The following is a 23725-nucleotide window of genomic DNA, read 5'->3' on the forward strand; positions in this document are numbered from 1 at the left end:
CTGAGAGATATTTTAGAGTGGTTCTTCCTACCCAAGCCTCCTTCCTTCTTCCTTTCCTTTTGCAGATGTCAGATATACATTGAGCATTGAAAGCTTTTATGGCCTATTCCTACTCCCTCTCCCCTTTATCTTATGCAGGCATCCTCACCCAATAAATCTCTTGCACTTCTAACTCTGCCTTGATCATAGCTTCCTAGAGGGCCAGAGCTGATATAAGCACACATGCCTATTGGTCACTGCAGAGCAAAGTAACATGCCAGTGACTTTCCTTGTCTGTAGGATACAAGTTATTACCACTGTGCCACTTAATGGAGAATGTTCTCTGTGTCAAGTTCAAATAGATTCTCATTTTTACACGTCACCAATGCCTTTGTTCTATCCTCAAGCTTTTTCAAGCTCGCAACCATATTATCAATTCTATTAATTCTCATCTTTTCTCTGAGTCTTTCTAACCTAACCCTCTGTCTCCTGGCTCCAATCTTTACTAGGACTCTGTCTGGGACAGTCATATGGCTGCCATTCTGGAATTTCCCTTCACTGCTGTCTTGAGTTGGGAATCACTAATTTTGGGGGCCTAGGTGACCTTTTATGTTTTGATAGAATGCTTTCCTATTTTCTTAAAGTACTGGTGCATCCTAAGCAAGGGTGCATTTAAGGTAAACTTTGGGTCATTGCATATTTGAAAATACTTTCATTATTCCTCATGAGTGATTATTAGGTTGGCTATAGAAATCTGAGATAAAAATTATTTTTCCTTGCAAGTTTGAAGACTTTGCTCCATTGCCTTTCCACATCCTGTGTTTTCTTGAGAAGACTAATATCTGTGATTTTCATTCCGTTTCCAATAAGCTGTCCTTTCTCCTTGGTAGCTTTTGGACCATTTCTTTATCCTCAGAGATATGACATTTTGCCAAAACATCTTGAAGTCCTGGACACAGAATGAGTTCTTTGGGTTTAAAGACTGGATTTTATCTTTATGGGAGTGATATATTACCACTTCTGTGATAATTTTTCCTTCTTTCTTTTTTTTCTCTTTCTGGAATTCTTTGGATGTAAAATGTCTTGGAATAATACTTTGAATATCTTGTCTTTTCTCTCATGTTTTAGTCTCCATGTGTTGCAATCTGGGAGATTTCTTTACATTTATTCTCTAATTTTTCTATTGAATTTTTATTTGGCAATCAAATTTTAATTTCTAAGAGTTTTTCTTATCTGATATTGCCTTGTTCATACTGTCTAACTGCAGTATCTTTTGAAGAAGTTAATCATTGTACATATAAGTGTATAACAAAAATAATACCCCTGTACCTATCAACCCTGGGTAAGAAAGGAAAAAGCAGCACCATAGAAACCCCAGTGTTCTCCTTACCAATCCCTAGGTAGCTCCTATACTGAAGGTTGTGTTAATCATTCCTTTGCTTAAAACATAGTTTTATTATCTATATATTATTCCTAAACACTGATTAGTTTTACCTGTTTTTTAGCTTTATACATGGATTTATACTGCATTTTTTCTTTGTGATTTGTTTCTTTTGATTTTTGGAATTGCTTATTCACCAGTAGCTTCCATTTTCTACTCTTTGTAGTTGAAAGTTTATATCTTAAAAACACACACATTATTATCATTTTAATGAAGCCTTGGGAGGTAGAGGAGGTAAATGTGTGTACTTAATCTGTCATATTAAGCTGGAAGCCCTAGATAAGATTTTTAATAGCTTGTGACTCATACTATTGTATTTATTTATACTTGGTTTATTAGCATATATATTTATACTAGTGGCCTGGTGCATGGATTCATGCACATTGAAAGGGAAATAATTAGAAGAAATATTTTAATATTGCTATTTGCCCTTTCTCCCTGGTCACTGTCTGTGGGGTGATGGGCGGGGCGATTGGGCCCCTGCTTGTACCTGCCTTGGCCTGGTGCTACCTGCTCACCTACTCCACCATCCTGTTGCGGTCACGCTCTCATCGGGGCCCATCAGGGCCAGCAGCGCCTCCACTGCCGCCCGTTGCCAGTGCCGCATCGCTGACGCCTGCCATGTTTTGCGCCGCTCCCTGATGGTCAGAGCATGTCATAGGGAGCAGTCGAACTCCGGTCCAACGCCTGAGGGGACAATTTGCATATTAAGCTTTTATTATATAGGATATGCAAGGAATAATTTTAAAATATTTTGTAATTTAAAGTATGAGCTAAATGCTCTTGAGGTAGTGGGATGTAATGAGCTTTGGGATCAGTCAAACCTGGATTAAAATCTCTAATCCACCACCTTTTAGATGAGAGATGTTGGGAAAATCCCAAATTTCACCATTTATAAATCAGTATAAAAATACTTATCCCAAAGTGTTATTTGTTAATTAAATGAGGTAGTATATGTGAAGTATTTAACCTGATTCTTAGCATATAGTAAATATTCAGTAAACATAGTTCCTGTTCCTCCCTCTGATTAAAGAAGAATGAAGCTTTTCTGTTCTAGTCCATCTCACAAGCAGGCCTAGTTTTATGACCTATGCTCAAAGGGGCTGCTTGGTTTAATGTCCTGTCACTGTCTTGAAATTATTAATAATTTTATCTTTGATTTTGTGTGATGTAAATGTGGCAATGGAGCACGTGCATGAGCAGAGGAGATACATTTAATATGTGCTATCTTTTCTTGCCACTCCATTCACATAAAATGCTCACAGTGTCCATGAGCACAGAATTCTGGTGAATGCATAATGCATGGGAGTTTGGTGAGATTCAAAAACAAGGTGTTATGTCTATGACTAAGTTCAGGTGCTGAAAGCTTGAAAGGCTACACTTTATTCTGAGTAAAAATTTGCTTTGAATGTGGAAGGAAGGCATTCTAAGAAACACAAACGCCTATGGAAACCTCTCTAGGCCTTCTATTAGCCAATTACTTATGCTAGAAATCTATAATAATAAAAGCATAATATGCTAATTAGACTGGACAGCTGAACAACCTTTAGACGTCATTCCGGATGACCTCCGGATGAAGCCGCTGCGGCGGGGGCTGAGGCAGAGGTGGTTAGGGGCGATCAGGCAGGCAGGTGAGTGGTTAGGGGCGATCAGGCAGGCAGGCAGGCAGGCAGGTGAGCAGTTAGTGGCGATCAGGCAAGCAGGCAAAATGGTTAGGGGCGATCAGGCAGTTAGGGGTGATCAGGCAGGCAGGCAGGCAGAGTGGTTAGGGGTGATCAGGCAGGCAGGCAAGCAGTTAGGGGCGATCAGGCAGGCAGGCGAGTGGTTAGGGGCGATCAGGCAGGCAGGCAGGCAGGCAGAGTGGCAGGCAGAGTGGTTAGGGGTGATCAGGCAGGCGGGCAGGTGAGTGGTTAAGAGCCAGTGGTCCTGGATTGCAAGAGGATACGGGCTGGGCTGAGGGGACCCTCCCACCCTGTGCATGAATTTCGTGCACCAGGCCTCTAGTGATAATATAAAAAGGGAAGGGTAATTCCTTTTTCCCCTAATCCTCCCAAACTTATTAGTAACCCAAAGGTAGACAGTGTTGGTAAAATGTGCTGGTTCCAAGAAATAAAGTAAAAAAAACAGTTCAGTTAATTTTGTACAGTATTTCCACTCTTCTGCTAAGAATGAAATACATATATGAGCTGTGAAGTATGAATTGTGTAATTTTGGTGATTCCACATACTCTTAAGTGCCCTTGTATTTAAATACTTACTACAATATAAATATGAATAGTAAACTCATGCTAATAATTAAAAATTTTAATTTTTCTTAACTTAGGACATTAAGTAGCAAATAAATAAATACCATAAAACATCATGAAAGAAAGGAGAAGCTTTATGTTTTAGTAATTTCAGTAGCACTTTTCCCCAGCATTTTGAACAAGGGATTTTGTGCTTTCATTTCATGCTAGGCCTCACCAATTATGTAGCCAGCTCTGCTTACAAGAACATTTACTGAATTTCAAAGCCTCCTCTTGATCAGCACAAACTGGAAAATGATAGTCAGTAAATTGGATTTGCAATTTTCTTTTATGACAGATGGGGACAATACCATTGGACACAATCTAATCTTGCTTTTAGATAATTAATTATTTTTGCTATATTGATGAGTCTGGGGCCAAATAAGTCTGCTTAAATGAAGGAAGTGGAAGGGGAAGAGATAGTAAACCTCTCATTGGACTTCACTTATTTTAGGAGAAGGAGTTAAAGAACAAGATTGTGTGGAGGAGGCGCCAAATGCGAATGCTTTTTGGGGCTATTTCATTCTTTTATGATGAATTGCTTGTGAGTGTGCTTAGGAGGTTCTCAAATTCATTACTGCCTCAACCTCCATCCATAGCACTGATAGGCTGGTAGATACTTGGTGGCTAGAGACATGAAGGGGAAAAAACAAATTAATTAAATGGCTGAGGTTTTTCTAAGAATTCATATGAAGTTCATGTAATTAAAAACCAAGTTGTGACACATGCTTCGGTGACCTTGGGTGACTGAGGCGTCCGGGTGCCCGGGGGCTTGAGCGCAGAGCCAGCATCAACCTTGCGGTCTAAGCCAGCGGTGGGCTGTGCCGCTGAGGGCCCCCCAAACCGGGTTGAGGAGGTGTGACCACGGCCCAGACGGAGGAGTGGAAGAGCGGAGCCTGGACAACTTCTTCCCCAAGAGGGACAAGAAGCAACTGGCAGCGAGCGCCACGGGCCAGCCGGGTGATGGCCATGCTGGTGGATGAAAATGAGTGGAAAGAATTTGAGCAAGAAGAGATTGATTACAGAGGCCTCAGAGTTCAGGCAGTGCAAATAAGTGAAAAGGAAGAAGATGACAGTGAAAAAAGAGAAGATCCATGTTATAATTGGGAAGAAGATGGAGGTGGACGTGGTGGTGGTGTAGAAAAATCTTCAGGTCCCTGGAATAAAACAGCTCGGGCACAAGCACGTCCTGATTCTGCAATTGTCACAGAAACCCCAGAACCAGCAATGACTAGTGGTGTGTATACGCCTACTGGAGCCAGGGAACCACAACAAGGAAAACACCACAAGAACTGCTAGAAATATACAGCTATACACAGTTCCCATCCCTGAAGTCCACTGCCAAGCATGTAGAAAGCCGAAACAAACAGGCCCTTAAAATGAATGCTACCTGGAGTTAAAGGACCACAGATGGCACAGCCACATTTTGTTTATGGCCATGAATTTTTAACATTAAGTAGAATAGGAAGATATGTAAATAATGTCAGGTTGAAATAATTGTGTTTTATTTGGCGGGGCGGCGGGGGGGAGGGGGGGCTTTACTTGTAAAGTAAATCCCACATTTTTGGCTTTTGAGACCTTTTTGAGACCACAGCTGCCTTGAATTTAAATCTCCACTTGGACTTGTTCCTCTGCCCTGTCTTACAAAATAAGGGGCAATGATTCATCACACTCATCCTTCTTTATCCTATCCACTCCCCTGAAGTAAAAGTGAAGAGTAGTCACTGAATAATAAATAGAACTTTACTTGAGTGAGAAAATCGTTGCCCTTATTTATGCATAAAGAGAGATGTATTGATTATGACTTGCTAACAGTAAAAGTGAGTAGAAAGAATCACCAGGTTATTAGACAGCTTTTTAACTTTCTAGTTTTCTTCAAGTTGGTCCCAAAATAGGTTTGTAGTTAATAGTACTGAACATTACAGTAGATTTGCTACCTCAGAAAATGGGACCATAGAGCTTCAGTTACAGTATTCTATGTTTTCTGTGCAATTGAAGCCTTAAAAATGTTTTAATAGGGATTTTATATACTAGTTTTCTCCTCCCTCTCCCTCAAGATTCCTCTAAGGGGTGGCTTTTTTTCTTTTTCCAACTCAAGGAAGAATATTTTAAGAACAACCTCAGGAAGTTTTTACTGATTACATTTATTTTCCCTTAGGGATAAGGAAATAGAGAAGAGCTTTGAAGTAAAAAGACACAACACTAGAGGTAGGGATGAGTGTTTAAATAAAACAGGCCCTTAAACTTCAGCTAGAAAACCATTATGCTGGGCTTGAAAATCAGAAAAGCAGCCACACGTAACACAATTAAGAAATGGTCTTTGCTAACACTTGTCAGGTAACCACCACCAACAGCTATTCATCATCTGATTTCTGCTGGGTCGACAACAGATGCAGACCCTTCGATCCAAGTGATCGGCCCTGTTGCACTACGGAAGTTTCAGGTGCCACAACTGCTCTTTATGTATATTGAGTTTAGAGGGCTTTTCATTGTTACAAATGTGTGCACTAGATTCAGCAGTGATCTTTCATAATAATTACTCTGCAATACCAAACCAAACCAAACAAAAACAAACAAAAAGACCACCAAAAAAAAAACAAACCCACAAAAACTGCAGCCAGTGGTCATTTCAAAATCTTTTTATGTTGAGATACTGAGCCTTTGTAAAATTAACTACCTCAGATTTGTTGCACTCATTGTGGACTTCATGTAAACTTCTAGATGAGAAGGTTACAGCTATTAAGTAAATGTAAAACTAAGTTGAAACCAGCTTTCCTGCATTCCTATCAGAAATTCTGCAGAAAGTCAGCCATCTGGTTTCTGATCTGCTGTAAAAGATGAAAATTTTAGTGATCCTAATTAACTTGTCCTGTGCCCCACCCTTAAGGAATACTCTGTAGTGGGCTGTGGCTGTATTTGACTTCCCTAGAACATGCCACTCTCAAAAGAACTGATGTGTTCAGATGCTCCGTGTAGGGCTGTGATTTATAATTTAAACTTTTGAGTTGTATTCTGATGTAACCACAAATTCAATGAAACTTGGGTCCATCAAGTGGGAAGGAGATGTGGGAGGAATAATCTTGTTTCCTTTAGTAATTTGTCATTTGGGCAGTACTTTTTCTATGTTCCACATTAAGAACCTTTTTTTTTTTTCTTTGACTTGGAAGAAGTCCTTTGACAGAGCATATTGCTTGGTTAAGTAAATGACTTGAAATATACATTAGAATTGTGAAATGACTGGTAAAATTGCCAATCCCTAGGAGTGGAACCAAATAGCCTTCAATATAAAGGGCAATGGATACAGGGCGCTCTACTTCAAGTGCTGTTAAAGTCTCCTCGAATCAGGTCCAAAACATAAAAGTTAACTGCAGTTTCTGCTCAGGCCAGGGATTCAATGACCTGTTCTTATAACTTAAAAGCAAAGTGAGCAGAACCTCAACCTAAAACTCACTTATGTTTCATGGATTTTGCATGATCTTTGACAATTACAGATATACTTGTTGTGCCCAAATTTTTAAGTTATTGGACATTCTATAGATATAGTGATCATCCCAGGGTAGTTCTGTTATCAACCTTCTGGTGAGTCTTTATGTTGTTCATTTGGAAAGTCAAGGATGAAAGACAGGTAATATAGCACTTCTGTTTTTTATAATTACAACTTAAACTATCCAGTAATTTTTAGTCCTTAAAAGGGACTTCAGGGAGATACTTAGGATTACTGAAAAGGTTTCTTTCCATCTAATGAGATAGTCTGATAATTTTCTACTTTTGTATCTTTGGTTCAATAGAAATATTTCAAAGTGGTGGTGACCACTTGATGCAGCGTCTGGGTTTCCCTGTAATAAATATCCTTGCCAAATGGTGGGAGTTGCAGACTTGCTCCTGGCAAGAGTGAAGCAAATGGGTGAGTAAAACAATCCTGTTGTTGGAGCATATTTCTGTGGGAGTAAACAAAAACAAAACAACAACAACACTGGTTTTGTTTAAAACACAAACACAAGCATATACACACAGACTCACAACACAAGCATATACAAACACTTTTCCATTCAGAGATCAGTGCTTTGAATATGTGAGATTGGCATTGGATACAACCAGTCTATAAGAAAGGTAAAAAGACAAGATCTAACATATAAAGCTAACAAGAAAGTAAAATATACTCACTCTTTAGATACCACCAGCTCCCTTTTATTTTTTCTTCTTATTGACAATTGCCATTTATTATAATGCAATATTGCTGGTCTGTTCTTAATAGTTACTCAGAGTTTGGATTCCTTGGAGGGGTCTTTGCTCTAGGAGACCCTGGAGGCATTTTCATGCTAGTCTGAATGCTTTAATAACTTGTATGGTATGTCATAAGTAAGCAAGAAACAAGGTGTTTCAAGGTTAAAGACTTCAGACTTAATTATTGAATTAATACATATTTTGCTAGGTCCGTTTTAAAAATCTCTTAAATTATGGAAGTGAAGTCCTTTACTTGTTTTCCACAAGTAAAAGTTGAAGCTTCAAAAGAAGAAAGATGGGCGAGGTTTATAAAATTTTCAAATTGGTAGTTATATAAAATAAAAGAAAGATAATTCATTATGAATATATTTTTACTACTGATAATCATCATTTTCCCCATAAATGCTCATGAACAATCTCTTTATTACTTCATAATGATAGTAATAATAATAACAAGCAGAATTTATTGTACTTATGTGGCAGGTACTATTGGGCTTTACACATATTAACACATATACTCCTTGCAGCAACCCTATAAAGTACTTATTTTCATTTCACACACAAAGAAAATGAAGCACAGAGGTGTTAAGAAATATGCCACGGCCACACATGCAGTGAGTGGTGAATACAGAATTTAACTCAGGTTGTCTGATATCACTGCACTGTGCTGCTTTCTCAACTTTTATCTTAATACTAGGGACCTGGTGCACGAAATTTGTGCACTGGGGGTGTGGGGGGGTCCCCTCAGCCCAACCTGCCCCCTCTCACATACTGGGAGCCCTCAGGGGATGTCCTAAGCCACAGTCTGGCCTCCCTTTGTGGGAGGCAACCCGGCTGATCAGGGGAAGGCACCAGTCCCATCACCCCACTGCTGCAGCCACTGCCAGTCACCACAGCCACCAAGGTGTTTTCATCAACACGGACTCCAGTCCCTTCACCAAGAAAAAATGACAACTTTCTTTAGGCATTTTCAAGATGTGTCTTTCATAGGATATGCATTTCTTTCTTTGTTTTTGTTTTTTTTTATCCTCACCTGAGGATATGTTTCCATTGACTTTTAGAGAATGTGGAAGAGAAAGGGAAAGACAGAGAGAAACATCAAAGTGAGAGGAACACTTTGATTGGTTGCCTCCTGCATGAGCCCTGATCTGGGCCCCGGCCAGGGAGGAGCCTGCAACCTAGGTACATGCCCTTGATCAGAATCGAACCCAGACCCTGCTGTCAGCAGGCCGAGGCATTATCCACTGAGTCAAAACGGCTGGGGCAGGATATGACATTTCTTAGCCCTCCAGCAGCGGACCTTCATTTTTTTCTCCAGAAGTGTGGTGGAAAAACCCTAGATCACCTTTTTGGATTCTTATTACCCAAGTTACTAAGAATATTACCAGTGGCATACAGGAAGCTTAGCCAATGTGCAGTCAGAAAAGGTGTTTCCTCTATAGTTCACACCAATGGAGGGCTGGGCCCTGCCCAGGCCTAAAGCCTCTGGCCGAAGCTTTAGGCCTGGGCAGGCCCCTCAAGCTCCCTTTGATCGCCAGCTCTACCCCTGCCCAGGCCTGCCCAGGCCGAAAGCAGACTCCCAGCTCCCTGCCCAGGCGATTGATCTCAGGAGGTCCACTCCTGCACCAGGCCGAAACTGAGGCTTTCGACCTAGTGCCGGAGCAGCCCCCAGCTCCCTGCGGTCGATCGCAGGTGGTACGCTCGTGCACCAGGCCAAAAGCCTCTGGCGGAGGCTTCCGGCCTGGTGCCAGAGCAGACCCCCAGCACCCTGTGATCGATCCAAGGGGTCCGCTCCTGCACCAGGCCGAAGCGGACCCCCAGCTCCCTGCGATCGATCCAAGAGGTCCGCTCCTTCGCCAGGCCGAAGCGACCCCCAGCTCCCTGCGATCGATTGCAGGGGGTCTGCTTAGGCACCAGGCCAAAAGCCTCCGCCGGAGGCTTTCAGCCTGTGGCAGGAGCGGACCCCCAGCTCCCTGCGATCGATCGCAGGGGGTCCCCTCCTGCCCAGGCCTTACCTCACAGTGACTTGGGTGCCAGGATGTTCCTGGGACACAGGCCCTGGGCGCCTAAGTATGCAAATCAACCGCCATCTTTTTTTGGGTTAATTTGCATAGTCACTCTGATTGGCTATAGGCGTAGCGAAGGTACGGTCAATTTACATGTTTGTCTATTATTAGGTAGGATAATAATTTAGAATCAATTTTATAATGCAGTGAAGTGATATTGCCATATGCTAATACAACATTTGGATTTAAGTCTCTGTATTCTGGTTATAATGTATAGTATTTTGAAAATTAGAATAAGAGTAAAAATATTGCTTAAAAATGTGTGAAGGTATGGGGAATTTACTATGCTATCCGGGTTCTGAGAGAAACTTAGATTTCCTTATTGGTTGTTACACCAGAAATGGTATTGGTAACTGCTGCTATCCTGGCACTGAATTTGACTAGATTGAAAAAGCCGGGCAGGAAGACTTTGCCTCTTGCTTCTCTACAGAGCAGGAGGTTACATAATTTTATGTGATTGATACCAGGCAGCAATAGGAGAGTCTGAAGACAGCACTTACAGATATATTAGAGCCTAGCAATATTTTTGAAAGAGGATTGCCTATTGGCAACCTGCCTAAAAGGCAGATTAATACAGAAATTAAGGATGGAAAAGATGGAGAACTTTAAAAAATATTTGTTGATTTGATGTTATTTGGTTCTGTGTCACTTTGGTTATCTCTTTCTATGCTCTTCTTGTGAATAGCCAGTCTCTGCTGCTTCCTTCATGTATTTGTGGAACTCACATCCTTAGAAAGAGAACATGATGAGATGGTACCAAATAAATGGCCTTTTAATTGCACTTACATATAATATGTATTCAAGCATAATAATAAAAACTATCCAAACCATGGCAGTATGTTATTTATTATAATAAAGATGTAATATGCAAATGGCCGTTACACGCTGTGAAGCATAATGACCGACTGCTTAATGACTGGATCACGCATCAGCAGGAGGGTGGGGCAGTGAGCTACCAGCGGGTGGTGGAGAGCTATAGGAGGGGGCAGGGCAGCAAGCTATGAGGGGAGGCGGGGGGGGGGGAGGGAGCTACAGGAGGGCAGGGCAGTGGGCGGAGAGCTACTGGAGGGCGGCAGCAAGATACTGGTGAGCTACTGGCACACAGATTCGTATGCAGGGATACTAGCTTATTATATCACCAGATCCATAGGAAATTCTGTGATTAAAGAATAAGGGTAATTCTCAATACTAGTAATACAGTATCAGTATGGTTAGTGAATGAGTTTTGTAGATAATTAAGAATTAAATTATTAACCATATGTCCCTAATTACCAAAAGTGCAAATTGAAAAGACCCATTTTTATTTATCAAACTAGAAGCCCAGTGCACGAAATTCGTGCATGGCAGGGGTTGTCCCTCAGCCCAGCCTGTACCCTCTCCAATCTGGGACTCCTGGAGGGATGTCCGACTGCCCGTTTAGGCCCTATCCTGGTGGGATCGGGCCTAAACGGGCAGTCGGACATCCCTCTCACAATCCAGGACTGCTGGCTCCCAACTGCTTGCCTGCCTGCCTTCCTGATTGCCCCTAACCGCTTCTGCCTGCCAGCCTGATCACCCCCTAACCACTCCGCTGCCAGCCTGGTTGATGCTTAACTGCTCCCCTGCCAGCCTGTTTGCCCCCAACTTCCCTCCTCTGCCAGCCTGGTCACCCCTAACTGCCCTCTCCTGCAGGGTTGATCACCTCCAACTGCCCTCTCTTGCAGGCCTGGTCCCTCTCAACTGCCCTCCCTTGCAGGCCTGGTCCCTCACAACTGCTCTCCCTTGCAGGCCGGGTGCCTCCCAACTGACCTCTCCTGCTGGCCATCTTGTAGTGGCCATCTTGTGTCCACATGGGGGCAGGATCTTTGACCACATGGGGGCAGCTATATTGTGTGTTGCAGTGATGATCAATCTGTATATTACTCTTTTATAAGATAGGATAGAGGTCTGGTGCACGGGTGGGGGCCAGCTGGTTTGCCCTGAAGGGTGTCACAGATAAGGGTGGGGGTTCCCTTGGGGTGTGGGGCGGCCTGAGCGAGGGGCCTGTGGTGGTTTGCAGGCCGGCCACGCCCCCTGGCAACCTAAGGGGAGGCCCTGGTATCTGGAATTTATTTTCCTTCTACAATTGAAACTTTGTAGCCTGGGGCAGCAGCCATTTCTGTGGCAGTTAATTCACCTTCTACAATTGAAACTTTGTAGCCTTAAGTGGGTGAGCCCGGCCAGGGTCGGCAGCCATTTCTGTGGCAGTTAATTCACCTTCTACAATTGAAACTTTGTAGCCTTAAGCGGGTGAGCCCGGCCAGGGTGTGCGGAAAGCTTTGCTTCCCCTGTTGCCGCCAGCAACCCTGGCCTGCTCTCTCAAGCTCCATTCTGCCGCCATTTGTTTGAATTTGTTTACCTTCTATAATTGAAACTTAGCTCGAGTGGAGGCTTAGGCCTGCAACGACTATGGAAAGCTTGGCTTGCTCTGTTACCTGGGAAACCTTGCTCTCTGTGGCTGTAGCCATCTTGGATTGGGGTTAATTTGCATACTCGCCCTGATTGGCTGGTGGGCGTGGCTTGGCTGGTGGGCGTGGCTTATGTAGCAGAGTGATGGTTAATTTGCATATTACCATTTTATTAGAGAGGATTGGCAATAAAAATGTATTTTATTCAGTGATAGTTAGGAAAATGGGCACTCATATATACTCTTGAAAGGGACTCAACTGATATAATCTTTCTAAAAGGCAATTTAGCTATATACTAGTATATACCAAAATCTTAAAATGCTTGTACACCTTGACACAACAATCCCATTTATAGGACCTTATATTTAGGCAATATTTCATAGATTGTACAGTCATGCACCACATAATGATGTTTTGGCCAATGACGAACAGCATATACAAAGGTGAACCCTTAACATTATAATGGAGCTGAGAAATTCATATTATCTAATGATGTTGCAGCTGTCATAACCTTTAGCACAACATATTACTCCTGTGTTTGTGGTGATGGTGATGTAAATAAACCAAACCTGTGCTGTCAGTCATATAAAATTATAGCATACAATTATATAAGTACATAATATTAGATAATGATAATAAATGACTATGTAATGAGTTATGTATTTACTATACTAGTTACTGTTTGTTTGGATTGTACATGTACTCTATAAAAAATGTTTTCTATAAAGCAGTATGCTGTAATATACTTGCAGCAGTCTTATATATCTTGTGTTAACCATATCTTTTGTTTGCATAATTTTATCTTGTGCTTGATTTAATCTCATGTTGTTTTTTACAGTAAGAGTTCTGTACAGGTTTGTGACCTTGGAGCAGTAGGCTATACCATATAGCCTAGGCTTATAGTAGGCTATACCATGTAGGTTTGTGTGTAAGTACACTCTATAATGTTCACAGTGGCAAAATTGCCTAATGGCATATTTCTGAGAACATAGCCTTATCATTAAGTGATATAACATTTAGCACAACATGTTACTCCTGTATATTTCATATGCTGAATTTACATCCCTTCACTTTTTTCACCCAGCCCCTACTCCGCTTCCCTCTGGCAATCCTGTTTGTTATCTGTATCTATGAGTCTGTTTCTGTTTTGTTTATTCATTTATTGTTTTTAAATTTATTTAATTTCTTAATATTTTATTTTTCAATTACAATTGACATTTAACATTATTTTATATTAGTTTCAGTTGTATAGCATGGTGGTTAGACAATTAATGTAATTTACAAAGTGGTCCCCCCAATAATTCTAGTACCCATCTGGTACCATATATAGTTATTCCAATATTATTGACTATAATTCATATGCTGAATTTACATCCCTATGGCTGTTTTGTAACTACCAATTTGTACTTCTTAATCCCTTCATATTTTTCCTCCAGCTCCTCAAACTCCTTCCCTCTAGCAACCCTGTTTGTTATCTGTATCTATGAGTCTGTTTCTGTTTCTGTTTTGTTTGTTCATTTATTTATTTATTTTAAAATTATTATTATTATTATTATTATTATTTATTTTCTTTATTGCTTAATTTATTTTGTTCTTTGGATGTCATGTATAAGTGAAATAATATGGTTAAATATTGTTTATAATAACCCCAACTTAAGAAACAACCTTAGTGTTCATTAATGATAATTTACTATTAAATTATGGTGACTGCCTAAAATAAAATAAAATAAAAAAAGGCAGGAGAAAAATATTTAATGGCACACTTACAAAGAAGTTTGTAAGATGATTATAATATATTTTAAGCAAAAATAATAACAACTGTATATAATTTAATCATATATTTGTGAAAAAATACTGTAGAGCAAAAGTATCAGAAAAATGTGTATCAAATGGGTTAGGGTTTTGGGCTATAAGGCTGGAAATTTCCCAAACTTTGGAAGGGTGTTCAAAAAGTGCTGAATAATCAGAAAGCATAACTACTAGGTGAAATCTCATTATAATTGCTATTTTCTAGATAACGTAACAGAAGCTGAAGTATAGTAGGACCCTTTTTAAAGCTCTTGGCTAGTAAATAGCAAATCTAGGATATATACCTAGGCTCTCTATCTCCAAATCTCATACTTTTTCTTTGACATCACTTGGCCTCTTCAGAGTGGATGAGGATGATACATTCTACCCTGAAATTCTTAGCCAGTAGTCAAACAAAGTAAATTAAAATATGAGTTTTTAAATGGATTGGACCAATATACAATAGGAGTTTCCTTCAGTAGACCAGTTTCAATACAGTCCACACCAAGTAAATTCTTACTTCTTAGTTCTTACTGGATTGAAAATGATGTCAGATCCTAATATTACTAATTGGAGTATGTTGATCCTTCAGGCACAGTATTTGTGTTTGTTTGTTTATTTGTTTTGCTTTTTTTCGGGGGCTCACTTCCACTTTTTTAAAAAAATATTTTATTATTATTATTGTTGTTGTTGTCTAAAGTTTTACATATGTCTTCTTTTTCCCCAATTGACCCCACGCCCAGCCATTCCCACCCCAGGCAAGCCCCCACCACCCCAGTGCCTGTGTCCACTGATTATGCTAATATGCATGCATATGAGTCCTTTGGTTGCTCTCTAACCCCCTCAGCCCCCCTCCATTTGTCTCTAGATCTATTCTTGTTCATCAAATTATGTTGATCATTAATGTATTTTGGATGATGGAATTTTTGATATGGAAAAAAGTCCTGCTATACCTACTGGTTCTGGGTGAGGATGTGAAAATACTAGTAATTACTGAGTGTATGTGGTGGTTTCAAAAACTATAATCTCTCATATTTCTTTGTGCTCCTAGAAGTACTTTCTTTTTTTTTTTTTAAATCTTTATTGTTCAGATTATTATAGTTGTTCCTCTTTTCCCCCCCATAGCTCCCCTCACCCCGGTTCCCACCCCACCCTCTGTCCTTACCACCCCCCACTGTCCTCATCCATAGGTGTACGATTTTTGTCCAGTCTCTTTCTGCTCCCCCCATACCCCTTTCCCCCTGAGAATTGTCAGTCCACTCCCTTACTATGCCCCTGATTCTATTATATTCACCAGTTTATTCTGTTCATCAGATTTTTTATTCACTTGATTTTTAGATTCACTTGTTGATAAATAATGTATTTGTTGTTCATAATTTTTATCTTTACCTTTTTCTTCTTCTTCCTCTTCTTACAGAATACCCTTCAGCATTTCATATAATACTGGTTTGGCGGTGATGAACTCCTTTAGCTTTTTCTTATCTGTGAAGCTGTTTATCTGCTCTTCAATTCTGAGTGATAGCTTTGCTGGGTAGAGTAATCTTGGTTGTAGGTACTTACTATTCATCACTTTGAATATTTCTTGCCATGCCCTTCTGGCCTGCATAGTTTCTGTTGAGAAATCAGCTGACAATCGTATGGGTACTCCCTTGTAGGTAACTAACTATTTTTATCTTGCTGCTTTTAATATTCTCTCTTTGTCTTTTGTTCTTGGCATTTTAACCTTTTGCACTCGGATGTTGAGTGTGACTCCACACGGTTAGCTTTAGAATAAAGGAATCGAGAAAAAAGCAAGTGAGTGCAAAGGGTTAATTATGATGTGTCTTGTTGTGGTCCACTTTGGATTCCTTTTTTGGGGGGTTCTCTGTGCTTCCTGGACTTGTAAGTCTATTTTTTTCACCAGGTTGGGGAAGTTTTCTGTCATTTTTTCTTCAAATAGGTTTTCAATATATTGCTCTCTCTCCTCTCTGGCACCCCCATAATTTGGATGTTGGTATGCTTGAAGTTGTCCCAGAGGCTCCTTACACTATCTTCAACTTTTTGGATTCTTTTTTCTTTTCTGGTTGGGTGTTTTTTGCTTTTTGGTATTTCAAATCTTTGACTTGATTCTTGCGATCCTCTAGTCTTCTGTTGGATCTCTGTATATTATTCTTTATTTCAGTCAGTGTATGCTTAATTTCTAGTTGGTCCTTTTTCATATCCTTGAGGGTCTCACTAAATTTATTGGCGATTTCTAGAAAATTCTTGAGTAACCTTATAACCGTGGTTTTGAACTTTAAATCCAGTGGTTTGCTTTCCTCCATTTCTTTCATTTGTGACCTGTTTCTTTGTCTCCACATTTTGGCTGCTTTCCTGTGTTGATAGAGTGGCTTTGTGTGCTAGGTGTCCTATAGGGCCCAGTGGCTCAGCCTCCCCAATTACCTGAGGTGGACACTCTTGGTGCACCCCTTTGTGGGCTGTGTGCACAGTCTTGTAGTTAAGCTTGATTGTTGTTGGTATGACTTGGAGGAATTGACCTCCAGGCCAATTGGCTGTGAGGATCAGCTGTGTCTACGATGGGAGAACTTCTGTGCTGGAGACACCCTTATGGAGCAGGACTTGTTTCAGTGGGGCTTTGGTGCTCACTGTGTCTGCCCCCTGAGTATGTCCCTTATGGAACTGAAGAGTTGTAATCTGGATGGTCCCACTCTGACCACTGGGTACACTGGCTCTTGGATCTCCAAGGAGGTGCTAATTTAGCCTCTGCCTGAGGCCACCCAGCAGGATCTATGAGAGATCTGCAGATTCCTCTTCTGTGAGGCCAAGCTGTGAAGCAGTGCAAGCTGCTGTGGGGCCTTGGGCCTTCTTTTGGAAGTTCTGGGGCTCTCTGACACAGCTGCAGTTTGTTAGGTAATTTTAGATTGCAAAGGGCCAGGCCATTCATATGCAAAAGCCTCTGTGCACAGCTTGGGTGGGGTTTTAGGAAATCAACAGGGTGGAGAAAATAGCTATGGCTAATCCTCAGCCCTGCCCTAAGAGGCCCCCAAGTCTCAGTGTCCCTCGGTAATTGCTGCAAGCACCTCTGAGAGAAAGGCACCCTCGAGTTCTACCCGATGCCAGACCATTCAGTTTCTCCCCGTATGAGTCTGGATCCCCAGCGTCTCACCTGGAACTGGACTTTAGAGCAGTCAGGAGCATGTGTCTCCCTCCCGCTTGAGAAAGACAACAGCATACTCAGTTGCCAGCCCTTTCCGCACGTGCGCCTCCGTATCTCTGCACTTTACTTCCACACCTTCTCTGAGTCTCATTGTGCTTTTTTCTTCCCTTCTAGTTGTAGAATTCCCACTCAGCCAGCCTTCCTGTGGTTCTGGATGATGTCCGTTTTTTCTTTTAGTTGTAGTTTTGAAGTGGTTGTGCGAGGCAGCAATTTCAGGTGTTTACCTATGCCGCCATCTTGGTTTCTCCCTGGTTTTAGAAGTACTTTCTAAATATGTACAGAACCTGCTCATTAATCCCCTTCCCATAGTTCTCTATAAAATATAGAGAACTATGGAATTGACTCAAGACTCCTTCAGTAATCGACCTAGGATGATACAAGAACATTGGTTGATTTGGCCACAACTGTTAAACTGTCTCAATGTTTCCAAAAGGGTTTAAAATTAAGGTATATCCATCCATCATTCTTATTGGCTATTCAATGTATTTTAGAGGGAGCTTGGAATATTTTGAAAGACATCATTAGCCTTAGAGACAGAATGTGTCAGTTTAAGTTTCTGTCCAACCAACCACTAACAGTGTGACCCTAGATGAAAACTTGCCCTCCAGTGGCCTCAAGTTATTTATCTTGAAAAGGATAAGTGATAGCTTATTTCATAGGGATTGTTATGAATATTTTAAAAAATGGAAGTTGGTATGAGAAAGTGCTTTTAAAATGCCAAACTACTGTGCAAATCAGAAGAATTATTATGAGACCTGAATGTAGAGTCACCATAAGTGGCACTTAGAAAGGAGAAAATATTTACTTCTTTTAGTGTTTTCTTTCACCCAGTTTTTTAGCTGCTGCTGTTATTATAACTGAAAGATGCCAAATATTTGGGATTGTGATCCAAGGTATATGGAGTGAATATCTCCTTTTTCTTAGTTTAGAAGAAAATACTGTGTCCCAAACCTAATAAAGCACAATGTTTGATAATTTTTTTTAAATTGTTGAGGGAGGCAGAATTTGACATTTCCTCAGAGACAAGTCCAATCAGGAAGGCAGGCAGGCAAGCAGTTGGGAGCCAGCAGTCCTGGATTGTGAGAGGGATGTCCGACTGCCCGTTTAGGGATCTGACTGCCCATCGGGATCGGGCCTAAATGGGCAGTCGGACATCCCTCGAGGGGTCTCAGATTGGAGAGGGTGCAGGCTGGGCTGAGGGACACCTCCCCCCCTGTGCACAAATTTCGTGCACCGGGCCTCTAGTTATATTATAATCTTTTTTGATAGTTTCAGCATCTGTGTCATATCTTAGTCTGGTTATATTGATTACTTTGTCTCTTGACAACATGCTGTCCTTCCACCCCCCTTTTTTTGTATATCTCTTAGCTTACTGCTGAAAGACAGATGTCTTCTGTAGTGTAGTAGAGAATGCAGTGAATCAATATTATGCCTGAATTTGGGCACTCCTGACCATTTGCTAGGATTTCAGGGTTGGGATTTTGAGTTGATCTAGTCATGAGTAGAGCTGGGTTTGGGATTTGTTGTTCCTATCATTACTCTCAGGTCTCCATGGGTTTCAACTTCCTTTAGTATTACCTTGTGTTTTCCAGGGCTGTCTTTCCAGAAGTTATTCTGTTTGCTCTCTATTAAGCTTTAGGCTTTACCTTTACATTGTGCCCTAGAGAGAGCTTTCCATGCTCTTGCCCTTCTCCCAGTTATATCTCTGTTACTAGTTACTTTATGCTTATTAGCCTGGTTGACACATTAATTTTTAGTCATGATATTCTGTTGGAAATATTGATTTTTTTACTCTATTGTTATTCTAATATTTTAGTACTTATTATATTAATACTTTGGTATTGTGAAGAACTCCTGTGTCCTATTTTAAAGTTTTGATTCTTTGAGCCAATTTGTATTTGGAAGTGTTTCTATTTTGCCATATTTGATTTTGTTATTTCTTTTGGGGAAAAAAGAAAGATCTTTGAGTTCTTTGGCAGAAACTGGCTATTATTCTTTTGGGCTTTGTAAGTGGTAGAATGATCTGCTATTAATTCAAAATGTGAGTATTAACTGGCAAGGTGGTTCTTGCCAGTATCCAGTCTTTTAGTTCTCCTTAGCTTTAGAAGAACTGCCAGTTTAAAGTGATTATGACCATGCTATACTCCAGATTTGTACTGATAATATTCTCTCCACCTACCGTGATACTAGTTTTATAGGTTTGTATCAATCCTAAACTGCTGGCTCAAGAGGAGTAATAAAAAAAGACTAGTCATATTAAAGAGTTAGGACCACCATTTACATTGTCCACAATTCTTATAAAGCCATGCTGATTTCTAAATTATTGCTATAGTGAGAAAACATTGATAAAGATAATCAGAAGCATGAGCAAATTTATTGCCTGCTTACTGGAAAAATACTCTATAACCACGTCTCTTCAGAAGTATCTGCCACTTTAGGATCCCTTCACCTCAAACTCCCACACTGCAAAGTGCCTTCTTATTTCCTCTTCTAACATTTCCCTTATACATCACAGGTTTGATAATGGAATTTAAGCAAGTTGAGGCCATTTTTCATCCCATCCTCTCCCATTTCTCTGCAGATTGTCCCTGATACACAAATATGGAAATGTTAGGAAATTTTGAGGTAATGTATTTCCCCACCATTTTAGTAACAATATTAGGACAAGCATTGAGACAAAACATTTTCTTACCCACATTCCCTATTCCACAACCACTTTGCTGTAAGTTTACATGATATACATTTTAAGGGAGAGGCTTTACAGTGAGTCTGACAGTTTGCTGAGTTTTAATTTCTTTATTGATTAAGGTGTCACATATTTGTCCTCATCCCCCCATTCCCCTCCCACACCCCTCCCCATGGATGCCCCAACCCCCTGTTGAACTTAACCATTGGTTAGGCTCATATGCGTGCACACAAGACCTTTGGTTGATCTCTCCCCCCTCCCCCCACCCTCCCCTATCCTCCGATAGTCCGATCGATGCCTCCTAGTTTGCTGAGTTTTAAATAGCTGATGGAGAGAAGGAAGATCATAGGTGAGATTCTTTTGTTTATTTATTTATGTGTTTCTTTACTTATTTTTAATCCTCACCCAAGAGAGAAACATTTATTAGTTGCTTTCTGAGGTTGCCCTGACTTGGCTCCAACCCAAAACCCAGGTAGGTACCCTACCGGAAATGGAACCCACAACCTTCCAGTGCACAGGACCATTTTCAACCAACTGAGCCACTCTGGCCAGGCAAAGGTGAGATTCTTTTGAAGGTCTGGGGAATAAGAGAAAGGTGGAGGAATTTTGTCATGGGTGGATTTGTATGTAAATGTGAAAGCAGCTGTGATTCTTAGTCACCTATTCTTAACACAATGGTTCCTCCTGCATTGTGTATTTATATAGCTTGTCTCCCAGCATCCAGCCTTACCTTTTGATTATTGTTACTTGAAGAAGAGAATGTCCTCTCTGCCTGGTGGTTCTTCATTTTCATATAGATGAGAGACTCCCACTGCCAGAGTAACTCCACATTTTACAAATATGTTTACAAATATGTAAAGAGCTCAGTGTCTCTTTCCCTTATGCTCTTCTCAAAGCATTTATAGATGTTTCAGATGATGATCTAGATTACTTATATGTTTACTTGTTTAATCCTTACAGAAAGCAGAAGGGTGCATGTTAAATTTCAAAATATTCTTATTGTAACACAGCAATTGAAATGTGCTTAGCCCATTACTTGCAGCTTCTTTTGGATTTTAAAAATAAGCCTTCTGACACCCTGATGTTCTTAAATTGTAGCTCTATATTATTCACTCTAACAATACATTTCTTATTGTAGCATGCCTGGTTACAAGGTATGGTTATCTTTGTATTCATATTCTTATATCTGAGGGATGAGAGGAATTTTGAATATTTCTTGAACAGTTTATTATAGGAGAGTTCAAATTAATGAGAGAAATCTGCATTAGAGATAAGTTGTTGTATCAAATACACCAGCTAAGTAGTGTATCTCAAACATTTTGACCATGACCTATGGAAGAAAGGCATTTAACCCTGTCATACAGTGTGCCTATGAATTCACACACACACACACACACACACACACACACACACACACACACACAATTGAAACAAAGGTTTTAAGAAATAATAAATAATGCTATCATATAAAACTAGAGGCCCGGTGCACGAAATTCGTGCACAAGGGGTGTGTGTCCCTCAACCCAGCCTGCAACCTCTCCAATCTGGGACCCCACGATGTCCGAGTGCCCGTTTAGAGCAATTGGACATCCCTCTCAGAATCCAGGACTGCTGGCTCCCAACTGCTCGCCTGCCTGCCTTCCTGATTACCCCTAACCGCTTCTGCCTGCCAGCCTGATTGATGCCTAACTGCTCCCCTGCCAGCCCGATTGGCCCTAACTGCCCTCCCCTGCCAGCCTGGTCCCCCCAACTACCCTCCCCTGCAGGCCTGGTCCCCCGATTAGTCCGCCCCTGCCGACCTGGTCAGCCCTAACTGCCCTTCCCTGCCAGCCTCATCGCCCCTAACTGGTCTCCTCTGCTGGTCTGTGCCCCCCCAACTTGGCCTCCCCTGCAGGCCTGGTCACCCGAACTTTCCTCTCCTGCAGGCCTGGTTCCCCCCCAACTGCCCTGCCCTGCAGGCCTGGTCCCCCCAACTGCTCTCCCCTGCAGGCCTGGGACCCCCCCAACTGCCCTTCAATGCAGGCCCAGTTGCCCCCAACTGCCCTCCTCTGCCAACCTGGTCACCCCTAACTGCCCTCCCCTGCAGGCTTGATTGCCACCAACTGCCCTCCCTTGCAGGCCTGGTCTCTCCCAACTGCCCTCCCCTGCTAGCCTGATCACCCACAACTGCCCTCCCTTGCAGACCTGGTCCCTCCCCTGCTGCCCTCCCCTGCTGGCCATCTTGTGGCAGCCATCTTGTGTCCACATGGGGGCAGCCATCTTTTGTCTTGGAATGATGGTTAATTTGCATATTACTCATTTATTAAATAAGATAAGCTGGTGAAACTGATTAAATAGATTTTGCTCACAGTGGTTTGTGATGCACAGTTTGGAAAATACTGGCTTAGACTTTCATAGTTCATATCCTGGAGTTCTTGGAATCCTAACATTTTATATGTTTACTAGAAGCCTGGTGTGCAAAATTTGTGCATGGGCGGGGAGGCGGTGGAGGGTTCCCCTCAGCCTAGCCTGCACCCTCTCCAATCCGGGAACCCTTGGGGGATGTCCGACTGCCTGATTTGCCCCTAACCGCTTCTGCCTGCTATCCTGATCCCCCCAACCACTCTGCTGCCAACCTGATCAATGCCTAACTGCTCCCTGGCAGCCTGATTGCCCACAACTGCCCTCCTCTGCCGGCCTGGCCACCCTTAACTGCCCTCCTCTGCAGGCCTGATTGCCCACAACTGCCCTCCCCTGCTGGCCTTGTCACCCCCAACAGCCCTCCTCTGCAGGCTTGGTCCCCCCCAACTGCCCTCCCCTGCAGGCCTGGGCCACCCCCAACTTCCTTCCCCTTGCATGCCTTGTCCCCACCCAACTGCCCTCCCCTGCAGGCCTGGGTCCCCCCAACTGTCCTTCCCTGCAGGCCTGGTCTCCCCAACTGTCCTCCCCTGCAGGCTTGATTGCCCCTCACTGCCTCTCCTGCCAGCCTGGTCACCTCCAACTGCCCCCTATCCCCTGCCACCCTGGTCACCCCTCACTGCCCTCCCTGCTGGCCTGGTAACCTCCAACTGCTCCCTCCCGCCAACCTGGTCGCCCCTCACTGCCCCGCCTAACAGCCTGGTTTCCCCCAATTGCCCCCCTCTGCCAGCCTGGTCACCCCTCATTGCCCCCCCCCCCCGATGGCCTGGTTGCCCCCAACTGCACACCCAGTTGGCCTGGTTGCCCCCAACTGCCCCCTTCTGCTAGCCTGGTCATCCTTGAATGCCCCCCCTTCCAGCCTGGTCACCTCCAACTGCCTCCCCCTGCCAGCATGGTGGCCCCTCACTGCTCCCCCCATGCCTGCTTGGTCACCCTATACAGCCTGCTGTTAGGTCTTTTGTCATCCCTCACTTTCCCCCCAGCCAGCCTGGTCGCCCCACGCAGCCTGCTATTTGGTAGACCGGTTGTTTTGGTCATAACGGTCACTGCCTTTTTATATATATAGATGTGTGGACTTGTTTTTCTGGCGATAGGGTTTCTTCAGTTTTACCAGATTCTCAAAATGTCTGTGAACTCTGATGTAAAGATGGCAAAGACAAGTTCATTAGGTCTATTCTGTCAACTCTGATTTCTCTTTTATATTTTACTGTGATCACTTTTGCTTCGATTTTCCTTCT

General features: G+C 42.2%; 1 long non-coding RNA gene and 1 pseudogene across 2 annotated transcripts in view; one reads left to right on the top strand and one right to left on the bottom strand.

Annotated features, from left to right (window-relative positions):
* Nucleotides 1-23725, bottom strand: part of LOC307104965 — a 544872-nt gene that overhangs the window by 381307 nt on the left and 139840 nt on the right. The window lies entirely within an intron of this gene.
* On the top strand, nucleotides 4668-6005 carry LOC307105379 (protein CDV3-like; annotated as a pseudogene). Its single transcript has 2 exons — nucleotides 4668-5067; nucleotides 5863-6005. The product of its transcript is annotated as a protein CDV3-like (transcript).

The sequence above is a fragment of the Cnephaeus nilssonii genome (assembly GCF_951640355.1).
Source record: "Cnephaeus nilssonii genome assembly, chromosome: 9".
NCBI lineage: Eukaryota > Metazoa > Chordata > Mammalia > Chiroptera > Vespertilionidae > Cnephaeus > Cnephaeus nilssonii.